Source organism: Colossoma macropomum, unplaced genomic scaffold, assembly GCF_904425465.1.
Source record: "Colossoma macropomum unplaced genomic scaffold, Colossoma_macropomum, whole genome shotgun sequence".
Classification (NCBI taxonomy): domain Eukaryota; kingdom Metazoa; phylum Chordata; class Actinopteri; order Characiformes; family Serrasalmidae; genus Colossoma; species Colossoma macropomum.
The window spans coordinates 8,027,310-8,048,512 of record NW_023494796.1 but is presented as its reverse complement, the minus strand read 5'-3'; the positions used below and the strand labels follow the sequence as shown (position 1 = coordinate 8,048,512).

Here is a 21,203-nt window from a genome sequence, read left to right as displayed (position 1 = left end):
GGGGGATGTGAAACGTTAATCTAGTTAGTGGGTGAGTGAAAAATAAGCACACTGTTTTGAGATTCAACCTCACATGTACACAACCACCATATAAGCACTGCCAGAACAAAACACTGTATCTTTACAGGGAAAAAACCTTACATTTTCATGATTTAAAAAATCATCTTCCTACACATTATTTGAAATCTGTGAAGTTGGACAGAGTAATATCATACAAACCTCAAATCCAAAAACGTTGGGACAGAATGTGAAATACTATGAAAAACCTAATGAAGTGATTAATGAACTCTGTCTGACCTGTAATAAACTAAAAACAGTAAAAACACTGTATTTTGATGTTTTACCTTGTGAACTTTATTGCTTGTTTTTTTGTTGTTGTTGTTGTTTTTTTGTTTTCTTTACAAATAAATACATTCATTGCAAGTTTGATGCCTGCAATACATTCCAAAAAAGTTGGGACAGGAGCATGTTTACCACTGTGTGACATCACCTTTCCTTCGTTGGACACTAATTCATCCAGTTTTGAACGCAGATTTTTTTTGCCATTCTTTCATTACACAAGTCTTCAGCTGCGCAACCGTACAAGGCTGAGTTCTTCATTAGCATATTCTGCACTTCAAAATGCGGCACATATTTTCAATGGGAGATTGTTCTGGACTTTAGGCTAGCCAGTCTAGCACCTGCACTCTCTTATTACACAGTCATGCTATTGTCATGCTGTAGAAAGTGGCTTGCCATTGTCATGCTGAAATAAGCATGGACGTCCCTGAAAAAGACAGCATCTAAAAGGCAGCATATGTTGCTCCAGATGTGCAAGTTACTTACTAATACCCCTCATATCATGACAGACTCTGACTTTTAAACTTCATGCCAGTAACAATCTGGATGGTCCTTTTCTTCTTTGGTTTGGAGAACACAACATCTTTATTTCTATAAAAACCTGCAAGGTTGACTCATCAGACAACAATATATGTTTCCACTGTGCATTAATCTCTTTCAGATGAGCTTGGGCCCAGAGAAGTCGGCGGTGTTTCTTGATGTTTTTGATATATGACTAGTGCAGGCTTAACTTGCATTTGTGGATGCAGCGACAGATGGTGTTCACTGACAACAGTTTGTCAAATTACTGCGGTGATATCCATTAGAAGCATGCTGACTTTTAATGCAGTGCCATCTGAGAGATTGAAGTTCGTGACATTTAGTTGTGGTTTTTGGCCTTGCTTTTTGGGCACCGAGATTTTTTTTTGATGACATCATGCACTATAGATGGTGAAATATATAAAATCCTTGCAATCAGGAATGTTGTTCTTAAACAGTTGGACTATTTGCTGATGCATTAATGTGGTGAGCTTTGACTCATCCTTGCTTATAAAGGACGAGGCCTTCACTAGATGCCTCTTTTACACCCAAGCATGATTGCATCACCCATTTAACAACGTTCTTAGTCTTAAATTGGCCTTGTCCCAACTTTTTTTTGGATTGTGTTGCAGGAATTAATCTCAGAATAAGTGTATGTTTACAAAACCAATGAAGCTGATGAGATAAAAACATTACATGTCTTGTCTTTGTACTGTTTTTTTTTGTTCAAATACGGGTCAAAGTGGATTTACAAATCACTGCATTTCACATACTGAATTTTTTGGAACTGTAGAATAATTATACACATTCATCCACAACTAACCTAGTTTTATCTTATTGAAAGCACTGACTCCAAACATTTGAACAGTGGTAAATATAATATGAATCTATTTATTAGATAGTAATACAGCCTGTTAAATATCAGATAATTATAAATAGGGGCTTCCCCCACCCATAAAGTCATCTTGATGACTGTGAACTGTTTAGTTTAGCAACCTTACTGTAGAGGGTCTTAAGGTGGTACGATTCGTAATTTCTGACGTAAGAGACAATCAGAGATTACGCACAGACTGAGCGCGCGAGAGAGAGACGGAGACGAAGAGAGAGTTAGAGACAAAGAGAGAGAGTCAGAGAGAGAGAGAGAGAGAGAGAGAGAGGGAGGGAGGGAGAGAGAGAGAGAGAGAGAGGGAGGGAGAGAGAGAGAGGGGGGGGGGAGGGGGAGAGAGAGAGAGGGAGAGGGGGAGAGAGAGAGAGAGGGAGAGGAAGAGGGAGAGAGAAAGCTGAGCACACGCTGTAAAGCAGATTAGAGCTGAGCGTCTCTCTCCTCCTCTCTTTCTGTCCTGCACTCCGCTCCAGACAAAACTGACCTGTGAGGAAATGTACTGTCCGGCAGGGGAAACTCACAGTGGAGGATTAAAGAGACACTGCTGGAGGTGAGTGACTAAATATAAACAATTACTGCATGTGTGTGGAGACGGAGGGTGAAGGAGAGTGAGTGAGTGAAAGAGAAAGAGTGATAAAAAAGAGAAAGACAGAAAAAGGTAAAGAAAGAATATATATACATCTACATACACAAGAAAGATGTGTATGCGCAATACATATATATATATATATATCATACATATATATACATACATATATATATATATATATATATATATATACATATATATATATATATATATGTAGAGAGAGAGAGAGAGAAAGAAAGAGAGACAAAGAGACAAAAGAGACAGAAGGAAAAGGAGACAGGAATAGGATAGAGAAAGGGTTGAAAAAGCAGGAGTGATAAGAAGAGAAAGAGAGAGGACAGGAGACAAGAGTGGGACAGAAATAAAAGAAAAGAAAGAAAGACAGAGATAAGAGACTACTGTTTGGAGTAAGATAGAAAGGGAGAATGACTTCAGAAAAGAAAGATATATATATGTATATATATATATATATATATATATACTTATGTTTATATATACATATATATGTATAGAGAGAGAGAGAGAGACAGTAATGTGCATAGTGTCACTCTCTCTTTATATAATATAGAGAGACTGACACTAATGTGTAGATTGAGAGAGAAAGGGAGAAAGTAAAGTAAAAATAATTGAGAGTGAAAAAGTGCAAGAGTGATAAGAAAGAGAGCGAGAGAGCATGAAAGATAAGAGGAGAGAGAGTGAGAGAGAAAGAGAGAGAGAGATTAAGGGGAATTAAGCATATGGCCTGTTCCACCTGATCTGTTAAAGGTGAACTGTGGCTTGTTTATTTCTGTGAAATGAAGAAAATAGAAACAGATTCACCCTCAACAGTAACGGCATCTACCCTGCATTTACTTTAATATACAAGGAACTACCATTAATCCCACTGTGTGTAGCCGTATAGTCCTGTTTTACAGCCTAGCTGCGTCTAAAACTGATATAGGTGCCTGAAGATGCATATAAAAAAATAGTGTTTTCATTCCTCAGCTATAATAGATCATTCACTCACATCCTCAAAAGATGTGTCCTTCACCAAATTCACCGAGTTCTCTTTGAATTCTCTATCGAAGGACTCACAATCATCAGATTTATCCGCTCGGGGAAGGGGACCGAAGCACAACCCACGTTACAAAATGTTCTTCCGAATATTGTGTGGAATTACACATTTCCACCATAGAGGTCTCCAAATCTCCAAAACTTAATTCATCGGTTAAAGAGGTCTGCACTATTCTGAAATATTGCATTTACAGATATAATAAAAGCTGCAGTAAATACATTTATCAGTATCACTAATACTGATATAATAAATAGTGATTCAAATGTTTTTGTTCTCCCCTCCCTCTGGAAAGAGTGGCCCAGAATATCATATCATATTAAGCTAAAAAGTTGCTACAAGAAATTGTGCACATTTTTATGTGTTCAGCACTGATGTTTTTGGTCCAAATCCTAAACTTGTCTTGTATTGTGCCTCATTTAAGAAGCAATCCAGGCTGAAACACTCCTTATAACTTCAGCATGAGTGGGCGGGGCTAAACTGCTGTAGGCTGGAACATGTAAATGAGTTGATTTTTCATGACATCACAAAAACAGTGAAATCAAAGCAGGCTGTTTTCACATATGGACTAGGGAGTGAATGCTAGGGATGAGTAATACCAAGGCCAACATCCCGATTCCAATAGCGATACTGAGACATGGAGAATTATTTGTGATTTCTACAGTGAAAACCAGTAAAAAAGTGGACATTAAAATTATATTTGAAAGCATTTGCATTAGTGTTAGATAAACTGCCACATAAACTGTCTGTTCAGGGAAGTAAATCCAAATGAACTACCATTATAGAGCATTCACTGCGTCTCATGTGGCCGTCTGTGCCTGTAAGAGAAGCAGAGGGAGTATCGAGTATCAATACTGTCACGTGAGGATTGATTCTCAAACAGAAACATCAGGGTCTGAAGAATCTTTACATGCTACATCAAACTCTTTCAAAAAAGTAAGATTTTTTGCCATGTATTTTCATGATATGGGCCTTTAAAGTGGAATTCCACTGATTTTTTCAAATTTTCGTAAAATGGATTTGTTGAGATGTAAACAAATTCATTCAAACTCTGATTGGTACTTTGGCAGCTCCAACGCCACCTGCACCAAATTTAGTCCCACCCAACTCAAATCAAACTGAAGAAAATTTTGACTGCGAATAGTTTGCAATATGACTGCAAAAATCTTAACACATTGCATTTATTGATCTTAAGGCTTTTTTATCAGTTACTACTATCAACCTAATATGAAACCTACTTGGTTGTGAGACTGAGAGGTAAGGAAACATTCACAGTTTCTCAGAGATAAAGGGGTTAAAAAGCATTTCATTGCGAGATCAGCTGTAGGTAAGCTAGAATACCGGTTTATGATGCTATTGTCTGAACACACTGCTATCAGTACTGTATTGTAGAGCTACTTTAGTGTTGCCAATAATGCTAACACAATGTCCTGAATGGAATACCTGTAATAGAAGCAAGTTAAACCACATTATCATGTTTCTGCAGTGGTGTATACAAGCACCGAGTCAGAGAGAAAGAAGCAGAGAATGTATCAGTCAGCCTTTTTAAACTGAGTATTATTCATTCATGGCGTTATTTTTAGCAGTAGCTGAATACTTTGAATACTTGATGCAGTGCGATTGTCAAGTAACCCAAATAACTCACACATAAATCCATGTGTGCTGTCCCAGGTTTAAAACAAGACACATAAACAGCGGAGCTCGGTAGAGCACATGTGTACAGCCTGAGCTTATCTGTAGATGGTGAGGAATTCACTACGTTACTAAAGTTGTTGATGATAAATGACGGTGGATTGCAAAGCAATGTGCAACACTATTGTTATCCAGTTTATATTCATCTTATTATTATTTTTCTGCTGGATTTTTTTCCACTCACTCGTCCCGCAGAGTTTTAGAGATATCAACACCATTCCAACTCCGGAATGTTTGGTCTAATCAGGAAACGTGTGTTTATATACAGTTTTTTGATTGGACATATGGTTTTCATACCATCATCGTTAAAAATAAATTCTTTTTCCATAGAAATGGGGGCGCAAAAGTCAGCTTAAACCATGATAATACAAGTGCATCTGAAACACCCTATTAACCATGTGAGATACCATAGCAACCACCAGCAACCACATAGCAAGCCCCTAGTAACCATGTTGAGTACCACAGCAACAACCAAGAAACCCTCAGGCAACCACCTGGGATATGGTTGCAACAACCTGGCAACACCCTAGTGACCGCCTGAAATACCATAGCAACCACAAAGCAACACCCTAGAAACCTTGTGGGAAACCATACCTAGCCGCCTAACAACACTCTAGCAACCACTTTGGAGACCATAGCAAGCACTTAGCAACACCTTAGCAGCCACCTGAGGTACCATAGCAAACACCTACCAACACCTTAGTAACGATTTGGGATACCATAGCAACAAACAAGCAGCACCCTAGCTATCATCCAAGATACCATAGCAACTGCCTAACAACTGCCTATCAAGCACTTGGAATACCATAGCAACCACCTAGCAACACCCTTGCAGCCACTGAGAATACCATAGCAACCACCTAGCAACACCCTAGCTACCATCCAAGATACCACAGCAACTGTCTACCAACTCCCTAGCAACCACTGGGAATACCATAGCAGTGACCTAGCAACACCCTCGCAACCATGTGGGATACAATAGCTATATAATATTCTGAAAAAAGTATATTAAGTATATTTTCAGGAAAATGCCTCATTTCTAGACAGCCAAAATAAAAATGACCTCGCTTTATCCCTTTGGTTGTTAAGTGCTGTGACACTCCGGCATGTTTCACCTATATTTTTGTTTTTTCTTAAGCATTTGTTGCTATGCATGTCACTTTAGTACATGGGCAGGAAATTACTTATAAATATGCTTAGGCACAATCATTCGACTGAATCTTCATATGATGGTGTGCCTAAGTGTCAAAGCACTTGATGACCAAAGGGGTAAAGCAAGGTCATTTTTTTAGCTGTCTAGAAATGAGGCATTTTACTGAAAATAATATAGTTTTTCAAAATAAAAAATGAGAACTTTTATTTTGAAAAATGTCTCTCAGTAAAATGACATAGTAGTCCATATTAATATCATGTAAAACATTTATGCTTTATGAGTGTTGTGAATGTTATGAGGTATTTATGTTCGTATTTATGTTTATGTCTTTATGTATTTATATTTAGGTTATGAGATGTTATGAATGTGTTACGTAGACACCCTTCAAGTGTTACCATCAGCTCTTATAATGAGCTATGCTAACTTAGTGACTATTTTCTAGCTAATGCTTCAGCCTCAACGACTTACGTATGTAAAGTGGCGTGTTACCTTGTTATGGCAAAGTTTTAGGCTCTATTATTTTTTAAATTTTAAAATAGATTAGCAGATAATATGTAAATTTTTCATAGAAATGTAGTTTAATTAAATTAAAAATTAAAGCCTCAATAACTACATTTAATATCAGTTTTCTTCAGGATTTCATGTGTCTCCAATTTACCTTTATTACAGCTTCCATTCTTATCAAGAGACTTACTTTCAGTTTTTCAAAAAAATCTGCAGGGTTATTTTTCCACACCTCCAAAGTTCTATCTTAGAAGTTGGTTGCAATTTCTGCGTCTCATGATCCACATTGAGGTCTGGACTCTGGGGTGGTCAGTCCATTGTTTTGAGAACTCCAGCAGCTTCTTCATTTAATGAGTAGTCTTAATCTTTTTCAGCAGTGTGCTTAGGGTGCTTTACTTGTTGTAGAATTAATTTCTACCCAGTCAATCATGTTCCAGAAGGTACTGCATTATGTATTAACATGTATTTGTATTAGTCAGCATTCATGATGTCTTCAATCAAAAACGAATCAAGATTTGTTATACATCCCTAAACTTGCTCTGATCTTTCACCAGGCTTGACTGACGATTGTAGAAATGGTTCAAATTGTCTTTGATTGCTTTGGCGGCGCACATAATGCCTTCAGTTGCTCACAAAGATCTGAGATCTGAAATTTAGACTCAACAGCCCATTAAACATTACTGAACATAGTAGTAGTAGTTTCAGTGTTCTGGTGCAAATGTTCTTCTTTGTCTGTTTATTTTTCTCAGTAAGAGCTTCTTGTCAGCTACACATCCTTTCAGACCCATAGCGCTGAGTTGTCTTCTCACAGTGGGAGGATGGACAGAAACACCTGTGGATGTTTTCAGATCTGAAGTAAGAGTGGAGCTTGATTTTCTCCTCTCTCTCAAAGATGCAAGTACAGTTTATTTGATGGTGGCAGTTTTGCTCCCATTTTCTCTGTCTTTTAATCAGTTTTTGAACTCTACGCAGTCAAGGTGAGTTTGGGTAGTTGTTTGTGTGAATGTTAGTGTATGTTTGAAGGGAAACATATCAGATCTTTGGGAGCAGCTTTTATTGGAAAGACACAGCAGTTGGTTTTAAGATTGGTTGGATGGAAGGGTTAAAGTAGCAGTATAGTGATGTTTATAACTGCTAACAAATTTAGAAAAGCTTAAATAACCTGCTTGCTGGGAGTTAAGTCTAAGCATTGGTCCATGATGCTTTGCACATGCTTAGCCAGACTGTAGTTCTAAAAACAGTAAATAAAGGCTTTTGGTTGCATGTTTTGGTTGCACGTTAATGTTTTCAGGTTATGTGAACGTGTGAGCAGGTTGGGTGGGTGCTGGGTTTTGGGAGTATGAGTTACCATCAACCCAGGTTTGGTTCCTGATTAATAACCCCAGGCGGGATTCTGTGGTTGAGCACTGCCATGCTAAAGCTTTAAAAGAGCATATTCCCTCTTAGTAATAGGAGCAGTGTTTTTCTCCTGTACTCTGGCTGCCAAGTCAAAATAAAGCTGTGTTATGGGCATGAACTTTAAGTTGTGTACGTTTCTCCTGTGTACCCCCACACTACAGTGGTATCAGAAGTGGGATTGGTAAGTAGCAGGGTTCCTGCTCTTGGACAAAGGTGTGGACAATGTGACATTAGGGCATGCTTTGGTTCCATGACGCTTTGCACATGCTTAGTCGGACTGTATTTAGCTCAAAAAACAGTAAGAAAAGGCTCTCAGCTGTATGTTCAAGTATGCATCTTAATGCAGGTTATGTGAATTCTTATTCTGATTATGTGAACATTTGAGCAGGTTGGGTAGGTTTTGAGAGTGTGAGTTACCATCAGCCGGGTTTGGTTCCTGATTAATAGCCCCAGGTGGGATTCTGTGGCCGAGCACGGCTGTGCTGAAGATTTAAAGGAGCAATTTTCCTCACTTGTATTTGCTTGTGCTTGTGCTTGTGCGCTATGGGCATGAACTTCAAGTTGTCTACATTTCTTCTGTGTACCCCTCATGCCATACATTATATTGAATGCTGAAGGCCTTTGTTTCATTTATTGTTTTTTTTCTGCTTTATATGACACTGAAAGATTTACTTGTAGTTAGTGACTGTTTTGACTGGAACTTAAACTAAAGAATGGTCTTTTGTACAGTACTGTATGTAACTGGCATTAAAATGTCTGTGTGCAGTAACATAATTGCTGTACATATTACTGCACACTATTCTCTCTGTACCACTAAGCCACACACCTCCTGCTAATGGCTAAAAGGGACTGTTAGTGCCTTCATTAGTTTAACTAGCCCACAGGAAGAGAAAGCAGGGCAGCACTGTGGCATATCTGATTATATGAAACTCAGTTCCTAATGGGACGTGCTAATGGACAGATGAGTACTCATGACACTTCTCCTAATGCACAACAGGGGCAGCCTGTGATTCAAAAATATGGTCAGTTATAGTAAAAAAAAAAAGCAGCTACCTTACAAAATGAATCTGCATGTGTTCTGAGCTAAAGCACTAAAGTGCATAAGGCATGAAGGTGAATCAAGTCAATTCAATAAATAAATCATTCATAAATCAGGAATAGTAAATATATCACAATAAAGTATAGGGACAGTTTTGTAAAAATGCTCAAATGAAATGATTTGTTTTTCCATTGCCAGATAATTATACATTGTTTCCTTCTACTTCAGCCTTCCTGCATAGCAAACTAACTAAACAACTTTATATGCCAATGAAAAAAAGTTTCTTTTAAAGGTGTTCAAATTGTGACAAATGTAACATTTCCTACATTTCAAGTAAATACACTATATGGCCAAAGGTATGTGGACACCTGACCATCACATCTATATGAGCCTGTTGGACATCCCATCCCAAAATTATGGGCATTAAAATGGAGTTGCCCACTCCTCCTTTGCAGCTATAACAGCCTCCACTCTTTTGGGAAGGCTTTCCAACAAGATTTTTGAACGTATCTGTGGGAATTTGTATCCATTCAAAGAAAAACCCATTGTGGTTTCTTTTCAAATTGTGACAAATGTAACATATCCTACATTTCAACCAAATACAGTATATGGCCAAAAGTATGTGGACAACTGACCCTCACACCTATATGAGCTTGTTAAACATCCTGTTCCAAAACCATTGGCATTAATATGGTGTCACTCCTCCGCCAACCCCTGTTGCAGCTATAACAGCCTCCACTTTTCTGGGAAGGCTTTCCAACAGGAGTTTAGAGTGTATTTGTGGAAATTTGTGTCCATTCAAAGAAAACCAATTTTGGTTTCTTTTAAAGCCGTTCAAAGAGCATTTGTGAGGTCAGGCCTGATTTTGGACTAGAAGGCCTGGCTCATAATCAGCGTTTCAATTCATGCCCACATTTGTCTGTCATTGCATTTCTTGATTTTCAGACAAAATTGTGCTGTGAGTCCAAGTTCGTGTAAACAAAAGGGCTGTGACAAATGCTTAGATCACATGAACTGTGAAATGAAGATGAGAAATAAGTTGAAGTTGCTTTAGGGTTAACACTATAAATGTTATGTGGTCATCATCCCTGACCACCTCAGACTGTGGTTGGAGTGATCGGATTGCAATGCGTCTCCAGGACACATTGAATCCTATTGGCACCTGCACTTAGCACTGTCCACTTATGATCAGATCATCCAGGATGCATGTTGATGCCAAGTGTGAATGGGGCCAAAATGTTTAGTATTGCTAATCAGATTTCACTTCATTCAATTCTAAGAAAAAACTGAAGTGAATTGAACATTCACTCACTAACATTGCCTAGAAGAATCCTAATTGATATAGCTTTAAATATAGCTAAACACTGCTAGTTGGTGGCTCAGACATGACTTAATCGACCACTGAGACGGCTGTGGAACCTTTAACTGCCATGTAATCATTTACTTAAGCCTTGATTAGATTATTTCAGACTCTTGGCAGTTTTAAAATAAACTTCTACGTCATGTTGGCTAACAACAGACCTGCTGTGTGTGAGAGGGAGTGTGTGTGATGTAGTGTAGATAATGGGATTGAATCACAGCCTCCTCTGCCCCGAACAACATACCACCAGTTTGATGCTGGTATGCTGGTCAATCAGCATGACCATGTGCGGTGACCAGCACTAGACCAGCATAAACCAGCTTGGTCTAACCTAGCCTGGCCTAGCTTTAGCATAGACACAGCCGCTTCATCACTGTCCTCTTTTCACCTCTCTTCATCCCCGTGCGCTCATTTCCCCTTCTTCCCTGTCTATCTTTTCCTCGTCTATCTCCCTCCCACACAAGAACATAAACAGAACAGAGCCTTTCCTCTGCTGTTTCACAAACAGTTTCATACACTACTCACTCACTCATTCTCTCTTTCTTACTCTCTCTCTCTCTCTCTCTCCGTGTTGTTGTGTGAGTGGTGCAGCAGCATTATCTGGATGTATTATTGATGGCCATGCACTCTGTAGGTCACCCCCCTCCCTCTTTTTCTTTCTCTTTCTCTTTTCTTCTATGGAGAAAAGGATGGAAGCAGTGTTTCCCAAACCATTCCACTCAGGGATCCTTAGACAGTCCATGTTTTGCTATGTCCCAGCACTCAGTACCTCTGACTTTAGCAGCTATTCAATGAAGGGTTGTCACGATACCAGAATTTTGACTTTGAAACAGATACCAAGTGGTAGGCAATATGCTAAACATGCTAAACAGCATATGTTGGTCTTTATTTGTTAAAGATGCATAAGAAAATGCCCAGACTCGACTGCTTTTAAGGATGTACGAACTACTCTGCGTCAGATTCATGAAACTTTCGTACAATGTGGAGCACAAATAATAAATCAGCTTCAGTGTGTGAAATAAAGAGCAAGCCTACAGCACCTCATTTGCATATCATTTACATGAAACGCCCTAATTCATGCAGGTGTTTCAGTAGATACCCAACAAAACAGCATTCAGCGGCTTGTGAGCAGTGCACTACTGCCCTTACTGACCAAACTTCATAGTGGTAAAACTACGATAACCTGAAAGACTAAAATGTGCAATATACAAAATGTCTTTACTACCAGAAGTGAGTTTGATCATACAGAGATTAAATTGATGAAGAACCACACTGTCTGTGAAATGTGAGCGCACTTGTTTTACGATCAGATTTGACTGTAGCTGTAGCTGATTGGATGTCAGCCCATTATGCTATCATTTAATTTTATTAATTCTTATTTACCAATTGTTTACATTTTTCCTCTTTTTCCTTTCTTAGTTTATTTTCACAAATGTTATATTTTTTGCCATATTGCACTCTGCTACTGATATCAAGTGTAGCATCACCTGATACCAGAACAGTACATATTACAAAGATTACTTAGGATTACACAACATATATATAATTTGACAGAAAAAAATATTTTAAACATCCACTATAATTATATTTTTATAGTTACAGTAGATTTTTACAGTAAAATACTGTAAAATCCACTGTAACTGTATTTCTGTAGTTACAGTGGATTTTTAACAGTACTCTTTAGCTTCTTGTAAAGGTTGGGATGGTTGTTAGCCAGAAAGTTAGTCACGTTGGCAGTATTGCCTATTCTGCAGCAAAAGGACGTACAACACCTTTTGCATATTTTTTGGTCTGCTGATTGACCATGGCACAGACTTAAGAACTGAAAGTGAGAATTATTTATCATGTTTCAATTCTGATAAAGCATTAAACTTTTGATACAAAGGAATTAAGGACCTTAGGCAGACGCTGAATTATACAGGCTACCTTACAGGAAACCTGCGAGAGCCTTCTATACCAAAGGCCCAACCCCTTAACTGGGGGTCCCTGTACTGGACTGCATTGGGAAACACTGGGATAGAGAGAGAAAGAAGGACAAAGAAGACAGTCCAGTCATGCTCACAGTACTAGCGGTTGCTAACTTTCATTCATTGTTAGCTTATGCATCCTCTAAAGCTGCATCCGGCTGCTTTTTTTAAAACTGTACCCCTCCAGCACAACAAACGCTTTTCATGGCTTTTGCGTCCTACTATTATGCAACTCCTAACCAAGTGGTAGCGTCATTTGTTAAATGATTCACAGCCGTTATTCCTGTACGGCCCTTGTTTTGATATATGGGGTTTGCCATTTGAAGTTTCATGTGAGAACAACTCCGAATGGAAGAGAAACAGACAGAGAGAGGGAGCACGGGTCGAGAAGGAAAGAAAGAGAGGACTGTAAGAGACTCAAGAGAAGGAGATCCAGAGCTATGTGAAAGAAAAGAGTGACGGAGGAAGAATAAAAGAAAGGAAGGAGAGAGGGAGTGCTGTGTTCACTCTCTCTCTTCGCACAGGACACATTAATTATTCAACAGCACCGAGCAGAAAATGGGCAGAAGGGACTACACTAAGCCTGCCTGCTTTCTCTCTTTCCCCCCTCGCTACCCAGCCTGCCACACCAGTCTTCCCTTTTTCTTCATCTGCTTCTCTCTGCAGCTCTCACTGGATAGAGATTTCTGTTTAAACAGAATTAACAGGTCATAACAGATCAATTACTGCACTTGACTGAGAATCACTAAGTCAGATTTGTTAAAGTGACCGCTGGATGGGCCCCTGGTCGAGAGAGAAGGGCAGAGCCATATGAACCATCCCTGCTGAAAAAAAACAGCACAGACCAGTGTGCATTCCATGCTGGTTTAAGCTGATCTAGGCTGGTTTATGCTGGTCTGGTGTTGGTTTACCTGGTCACCCAGCATGGCCATGATGGTTGACCAGCATGCCAGCATCCAAAACACAACATATGCTGGTTTTGCTGATGATCAGCATAACAGCTTCCATTTGTGCTGGTCACAGTCATGCTTGTCTGTGCTGTTTTTTCTAGCAGGGATGCTATAAACTGTATTACTAAATATAGTAAAACACTAGGGCACTTAATAAACACTGTAATGTGTTACTCATCTTACATCTTGGTCACTAGGAACTGACAGTACTGAGTACTCAGAGTTTTCAGGGAGAAACCTGACTTATATCATGCTACTGAATACAAACTAGCTTGCTAGCTAGAAGTTTCTTTACTAGGTGCTTCTGTGATGCTAACAGTTGTCGATGCTAACAGTTACTTCTTCGCCTCTCTAAATCCTCTAACGTTATCTGCATGTTTTTGAAAATGTTAGCATGTTGCTTGTATACATTTCTAACTAAGCTAGTTAGCAAAGCATTTCTGTCAAGTGATTAGCAATAGTCACTGAATAGTGTTACCTCACATTTACAATGAAAAGAGGGGGGTTGAATGGATGGGAAGAGACTCTTTGGCACCAGAATGTGTATTTAGTCTGTAAAACTCTCCTCTGCGGGTGTCTTATTATTGTATCCTTATGTTATGCTAACAGTTATTACCGGTATGGCACTCTAATCATTCAAATTGTATTGCATCTGCAAATTTTGGTAATGTTAGGGTGGGATCTGTGTAGATTTCTCAGAACTTAATTCTCAACTCAACTAACTTAAAGTAGCATTAGAAAGCATTATCAGCACTGTCAGAGCATTAGCATTAATCACTGTACAGTATTGACCTCAAGTTTAGAATAAAAAGAGCAAGGACTGAGAGGTGGGAGGGGAAGTGACTGGGCTTGACATCTGATTGTGAATGAAATAATGTGTTATCTCCTTGTAAATGTTTTTCCGTGCCAGTAAAGAGAGTTCAGGAGAGCAGCGTTTGCAGGCATGATGTATTCATGCGGGATGTTATAATGAGTATTTGCCCTGCAGCTATTGGTTCATCTGTTAATGATTATGTCAGCACAACATATTAAGAATGACTGTACACCTACTCATTCATGCAATTATCTAATCAGCCAATCATGTGGCAGCAGTGCAGTGCATAAAATTATGCAGATACTGGCCAGCAGCTTCAGGTAATGTTCACATCAACCGTCAGAATGGGGAAATGTGATTTCAGTGATCTTGTCTGTTTGTTGGTGCCAGACGGGCTGTTTTTTTCTATAACTGCTGATCTCTTGGGATTTTGACACACATTTGTCTCTAAAGCTTACTCAGAATGGTGCAATAAAAGAAAAAAGTGAGTGACAGTTCAAGCTGATAGAAATGCTGCATTAGCTCTGTACAGAGTGGTTATTATTGAGCAGAAAAGCATTATAGAATGCACAACATGTTGAACCCTGAGATGAATGGGCTACAACAGCAAAAGACCTTGCCAGGTTCCCCTTTTTTTGACAGAAATCTGAGGCTGCAGTGGGCACAGGCTCACCAAAACTGGACAGTTGAGGCCTGAAAAACGTAACCTGGTCTGATGAATATCTGCTCAGGCACCTTCAGGGTCAGAATTTGGCACAAACAGCAAGAATCCATGGACCCAACCTGCCTTGTGTCAACAGTTCAGGCTGGTGGAGGTGGTGTAATGGTGTTGGGAATGTTTTCTTGACACAAGGCAGGTTGGGTCCATGGATTCATGCTGGTGGTGCCATAGACCCAACCTGCCGGAGATGGTGTAATGGTGTGGGGAATGTTTTCTTGGCATACTTTGGGCCTCTTAATACCAATCAATCATCGCTTGAATGCCATAGCTTTTTGAGTACTGTTGCTGACCATGTGCATTCCTTAATGGGCACAATTTACCCATCTTCTAATGGCTACTTTCAGCAAGATAATGCACAAAGCAAAAGTCATCTCAAACTGGTTTCATGAACATATCAGTGAGTTCAGTGTTCTTCAGTGGCCTTCCCAGTCAGTAGAAAACCTTTGGGATGTGGTAGAACAGAAGATTCACAGCATGAAAGTGATCTGCAGGAGTTGCATGATGCAATCATGTCAACAGGGACCACAGTTTTAGAGGAATGTTTCCAACATCCTGTGGAATCCATGCCATAACGAACTGAGGCTGTTTTGAGAGCAAAGGCAGGCCCTACTTTGTATTAGTATAGTGTTCTTAATAAAATGCTGTTGTGAGGCATACAAGTAGCTGTTTGTGCCATTTCTAGGGACACAGGAAACACCTAATTGAATTAGACGTCTGCTATCTGTGTGATCACGTTGGTACGCTCTGCAGTTAATGAGGAAGAAGTAACTAAAATAAACAGAAAATAACTGAAACTAAAGATAGAAAATAAAATATTCAAGTCACTAGATACCTTCTGATACCTTCTCTCTCTCTCTGGGTCCATTTTCTTATCCTTCCCCCTTGTAAGCATTCAAAATGTAGTCCTGTCCGTACCTTTGATAATGTTAGTGAACATAAATAAAAGTCTAACTCCCAGTTTAAAGTAGTTAGTTAGTAAAGAATCAGTGTCAAAGCATTAGCATTAATTATTGTTCAGTAGTTTTATCTCAGGTTTAGAACAAAAACAGCATCACCGAGTAGACTGGGCTAGATTGTGACTGAAATAACATGTATTCTCTAGGATGAAATTTTATACCATAAAACTCTCCACCTTCTTCTGTCTGAATGCACCTTCTTATCCTGTCCCATTTTGTCGCTCACTTAAAATGATCTCTTTTTCCCTAAAGCCCTGTGTCCTGTTTGAATGGTCTGTCCTTTTCACGCACATAAAACAACACAAATACTCTCTATTATGCTCGCTCGGCTCAGTGCTTTTGTCGCAGTATGCGGCCCTATTTGAACATGTAAATAAGCCTCAGAGGCACTAATGCTAATGAAAGGCAGTGGCCATTTGGGAAACCTTTCAACATCAAACATGTACGAATTCAGAGGTGATAATGTGATGTAGTTGATTTCCTCTCATTAATTTGATTAAATAACAGTTTTGTCATTATGTAGCAGTGTCCCCAGCTTGAATTCGATGCTGGTCTAAACTGATGTATGCTGGTTTATGCTTGTCTGGTGGTGGTCATGCTGGGTGACCAGCATACCAGCATTGATAACACAACATATGCTGCTTTTGCTGGTGACCAGGCATGCTGGTCTATGCTGGTTATTCTAGCAGGTCATTTGTTTAACTGTGTGACATGCTTTTTTCTGTTTTTTAAAGGACTGAAACCACTGAAATCCGTCTTCCTTGGAAGTGACTGAGACATTAGCGAGGACACTGATGGCCATAAGAAGACAAGAACATCCTTGGATACCATTCCTAATGGATCTGAATGCCTATGTGACAGAAAATGGAGCAATGTACTGCTGCATAGGCGAAATGCATTTGGTAAGCTACTGAAATCAATCCAGGAAGGATAAGATCATTCACTACAAGTGGATGTTAGAGGGGGTAAGTGGATGGCCAGTCCGAGGGTAATAATCAAATGAAGCAGGCTTCTCAACATAAAGAACATGCAGTGATGTAGTGCTGGCAGTCTGCTGAGCATCAGGACGTGCCCTGGACCAAACTACTGAATAACATCAGACCTGTGTAGTAGATATTAGACTGAACTGCTGAAATGGTCCAGCTTTCTGTTGTACTTTGCGGACTGACGTGCTGATGTGACAGCTGTAGGACGAGCAGTGGACTGGACTCTGTTACTAATGGATACAGAAGGATATCGAGCTGATGGTGTAGTGCAAGGCACATTTCCTCTCTGATGGAGCCCTGACACATACTCAACACACTCTGGGGTAAGTGTATGTGTATGTGAGTGTGTGCACACGAGTGAATGTGTGAGCCGCTGTGATCGGCTCAGCGACTGTGACGCAGTAACACTCCCTAACAGCATAATCCAATTACTTTACCCTTCTACAACCCCAGGGTCGCCTGCCTGCCCCTGTCTCTTTTAGTCTGTGTATGTGAAACAACTATTAAAGAGATAGTTGGACTAAATAAATGACTAAAAAGATATGTTGGGTGTTTAAATTTTGATTCTTTAGTTTTGTACTGGAGATATGAGGCTAATGTAGCTAACAAGTAATAGACGCTTGTGTTAGCATAAACCATCATACTTGCTTCAAAGTGTGTTAAGTTGTCTCAAACAGACTTGCTTGTTGGTTTCTAACATTGTGTAACACACTGTTATCTAAAAAAATGGACAAAAATACAGAAACAAATTCAGGCCAAGGCGGCTCCTGCTATTGTTTTTAGCTATCCCTTTGTTTTGATGAAGTAGAGTGGCATTTCTAAGCTTCTGTCTAAGCTCATTTGAAAGCGATTGAGAGTATTAGAGCGTCTGCTCTGCAGTCTATTGGGAGTCTCACAGAGCCTTTCATTGGTTTCCTGTAATTACAACGCTTCAGGTTAAAGAACAGCCATCCAGGGGGTGTGTCCATGTTCCCAAGGTCCTATGTTCATAGGGTTCTATGTTCCCCAGGGTTCTACCTTTCAAGAGACCTATGTTACTCAGGGTTCTATGTCCCCCAGGGTTTCTCCTTCCTAGGGACTTGTTTACCCAGGGTTCAATGTCCCCAGGCACCTACGTTCTGAGTTACCTGGGCCCAAAGTTCCCTGGGGTTCTACATTCCCAGGGACCTGCTGTCCTGGGGTCATATGTTCCTCTGGGTCCTATGTTCCCAGGGTTCTGTGTTCCCAGGGCTTTGTGTTCCCCAAAACCCTATGCTCAACTCTATAAATGATACTTCATACCTCAGTTTGATACAGTAAGGGAAGCCAGAAGAGAGTTCCCAATGTCTGGGCTAATGTCATGGAGTCATCAAAGATTATACAGGGAACAACAATAGAAATAGAAATGCACTTTGCTTCAGCTGGGTTAGCCTCACTGAGCTAATTTGCTAGCTAAGCCACTCAGAGTGTAGAATACATAAACCTTTTGAATAATTGCTTTGTCTGTTTTAAGTGTGGTCCACTGTTCTTCTTTTTTGTTGCTAGTTCCATAGCCTTTACTTTGCTAACTAGCAAATCTGTAAAGGTTTTGTAAAGTTCAAATTCAGTTACCTGCTAGAGGCCTGTAACAGTCAAAAAAAGGCCAGTGTAGCATGTGAAACTATTTCAAATGACCGTGTATACCATACTACATATGTAAAACTTGGACCAGTAAAAGCTGATAAGCAATAAATTATGCTATATGACTTATTATGCTATAAGTTCATTGAAGTGATGTCTGAAGGATGTAACTATTGGAAAGGATATTGTGCCTCAAATGGACAGTAACAGTGTCCTTTAACTGGACAGTGACTTGAGTTGTTCTGTATTGATAAATCACTTCAGGACAAAAACACAAGCGTTGATACATGCCTCAGGTAAAAGGCCCTACCTTCTTCATACATGCTTCAAAACTCCGGTATGTAGCTTTGGATTCCTTGGCTCTCTTGTTTTATGTCTTTCACTATGGATATCTCAGCACTTCTTATCTTAATCAATCATTTCTTGGACTTGGACTTTCTTGGAAGCTAATGACAACAAAACCAATTTGCACTCGCCTGCTTCATTGCTTAAAATGCTACACAGAGGTTACTCTTATTTTCATGTTGAGGAGATATAATTGAAACAATCTAGGAACATAGAATCATTTCCCATGGAAATATATTGAGGGAACACAGGACCTAGAGGTTGGACAATTATTCATTTTTACTGTTTGACTAATCATTCAAAAAAGTAGTTGACCAGTCCTCGTTACCACATTAAAAAAGAAATTATTTAGTTAGTAAAAATATTTTGTTAGTAGCGTGCTAATAGGGGCTGGGATGCAGAAGCTGTGGTTTGAGGTGTGAGATTTTTTGTTGTATTTCAACTTATCGTCGCTGTCCAATGAAAAACATGTATCTCCATTTTTTGCAGTTTTACCTTTCTGCATCATTCAAGCTCAGCAGCTGTCCTTCAGATTGTGTGAAAATTTCATGATGACTGGACCAATAGAAATGCTCCAAAATTGCGTGCAATAAAATCTCTTTCCATTAACTTACATTGAAAGTAAAGAAAGTTTTTGCTCTCTCCTGTAAAGTTACTATTTTGGAGATACATGTTTTTTCTTTGGACAGAGACATTATGTTTCATCTTCAGGTACTCTGCCCAGAAAAGTGCACCGACTGTCTGATGTAAACTGCACGCTAAAATCACCAAAGCTCTCAGCATCTCACAGAGAATTTAATCCGGCTCTGGCTATCTGCTCCTCTTGTACTGGTTTTATCAGTCCAATGAGAAACAAACAATTGTTTGTCCAGCTAAATGCTAGTAGCAAGCACTAGCACCCTCTCACCAGTAAGCCTTTCAGAGTGGCCTAGTCACTGAACCAGTAAACAGAAGTTATCCCTGAATTGTGTTTGAAACCGCAGATAGCAAGTAAATGAGATATCTTTGTGCATCTGCCAACCAGTATTACAAGTTTGTTTTCATTTCCCGTGTTGCGCTAAACGAGCTGTGATTGGTTGTATTTTTGCATGTTTTTCCTATCATGGTTCTAAAACCTGCCAGTCTGGCTTATGAGCCTGTATTTCAGCACAGCTTGCAGTGGAATTGGTTATTTCATGTGGTATTTCCACACTAATGAAGAACTTTGGGCTTCATGTTTGGCACCTTATATCTGTTTCCTCCTCCTGCCTGTTCACTGCAGGCTTTACCTGTATTTTAGGCACCATTCTTAACTAGTTGACTGCTGCCCACAGTGCCGACCAGTGGATTTATTAGTTGACTATCTATGCAACCTCTATTAGCACCATAGGTATACAGGGAACTGGAAGTATAGGGCTGTTTCCTAAATGACAAAGAGGAAACACAGGGGCCTGGTGTACATATGGCCCTGCAAACATATGGATGTTTACTAGAAATGTCAGTAAGAAAATTAAGGTTCTTGTGTACATAGGGCCCTGGGAACATAGGGCACTGGGGAAATAGAATGCTGGGAGCAAATGGTCCTGGGAAAATAGGATGCTGGGAACATAGGGTGCTGGGAAAATAGGACACTGGGAACATAGGGTCCTGGGAAAATGCAGCACAGGAAGCATAGGGTGCTGGGAACATAGGGCACTGGAAACATATGGTGTTTGGAACATATGATGTTGGGAACATAGGGTGTTGGGAAGATATGGTGTTGGAAACATAGGGTGTTGGAAACATAGGGTGTTGTGAACATAGGGTGTTGGGAACAGAGGGTGCTGGGAATATTTTCTTACTCAAGCAATGAATGAATGGTAGACACCACAGTTCACCTTCAATGGTTGGCAGTTCCCAGTAGTGCTAACCCTGTTGATTGAGCGAAGCCATTAGATCTCAATGATAGCACAAGCTAGCATCTCTCTCTCAGACCGTTTTACAGAGCATTGAGGGCATAAAAGGGAATTAAACCTCACTTTGGGGCCCTCTAATCTGATTGAGAGAGGGAGAGGAAGCAAGAACGAAGGGGGAGAGAAGAGGGAGAGAAAGAAAATGAGAGGCAGACAGATAGCGAGAGGGTCAGACGGCTACAGATGGAACGAGGGAGTTAAGGGGTGCTGTTAAATGTTAACTACACTAAATGGAGTTTCCCCTATCACGGCAGTAACTGAACTTTAAAATCTTTTTATTGAGCCAGTGAATTACAGACGTACAGTTTAATCCCTGTTAAAATAAGTGTGCATGCACTTACTGTGAGCCCCCATAGTTCATATACTGTATACTGCTAGCGTTTAAAAGCCAGCATCAATAAAAGCTT

General features: G+C 39.7%; 1 protein-coding gene across 1 annotated transcript in view; it reads left to right on the top strand.

Annotated features, from left to right (window-relative positions):
* The first annotated feature begins 2,134 nt into the window (after nucleotides 1–2,134).
* The window catches only part of LOC118817068 (FERM and PDZ domain-containing protein 1), a 52,796-nt gene continuing 33,727 nt past the window's right edge, over nucleotides 2,135–21,203 (top strand). Inside the window, 2 exon segments of the mRNA XM_036583743.1 lie at nucleotides 2,135–2,291; nucleotides 16,670–17,244. The gene's annotated coding sequence lies outside the window, so the exon portion shown is untranslated.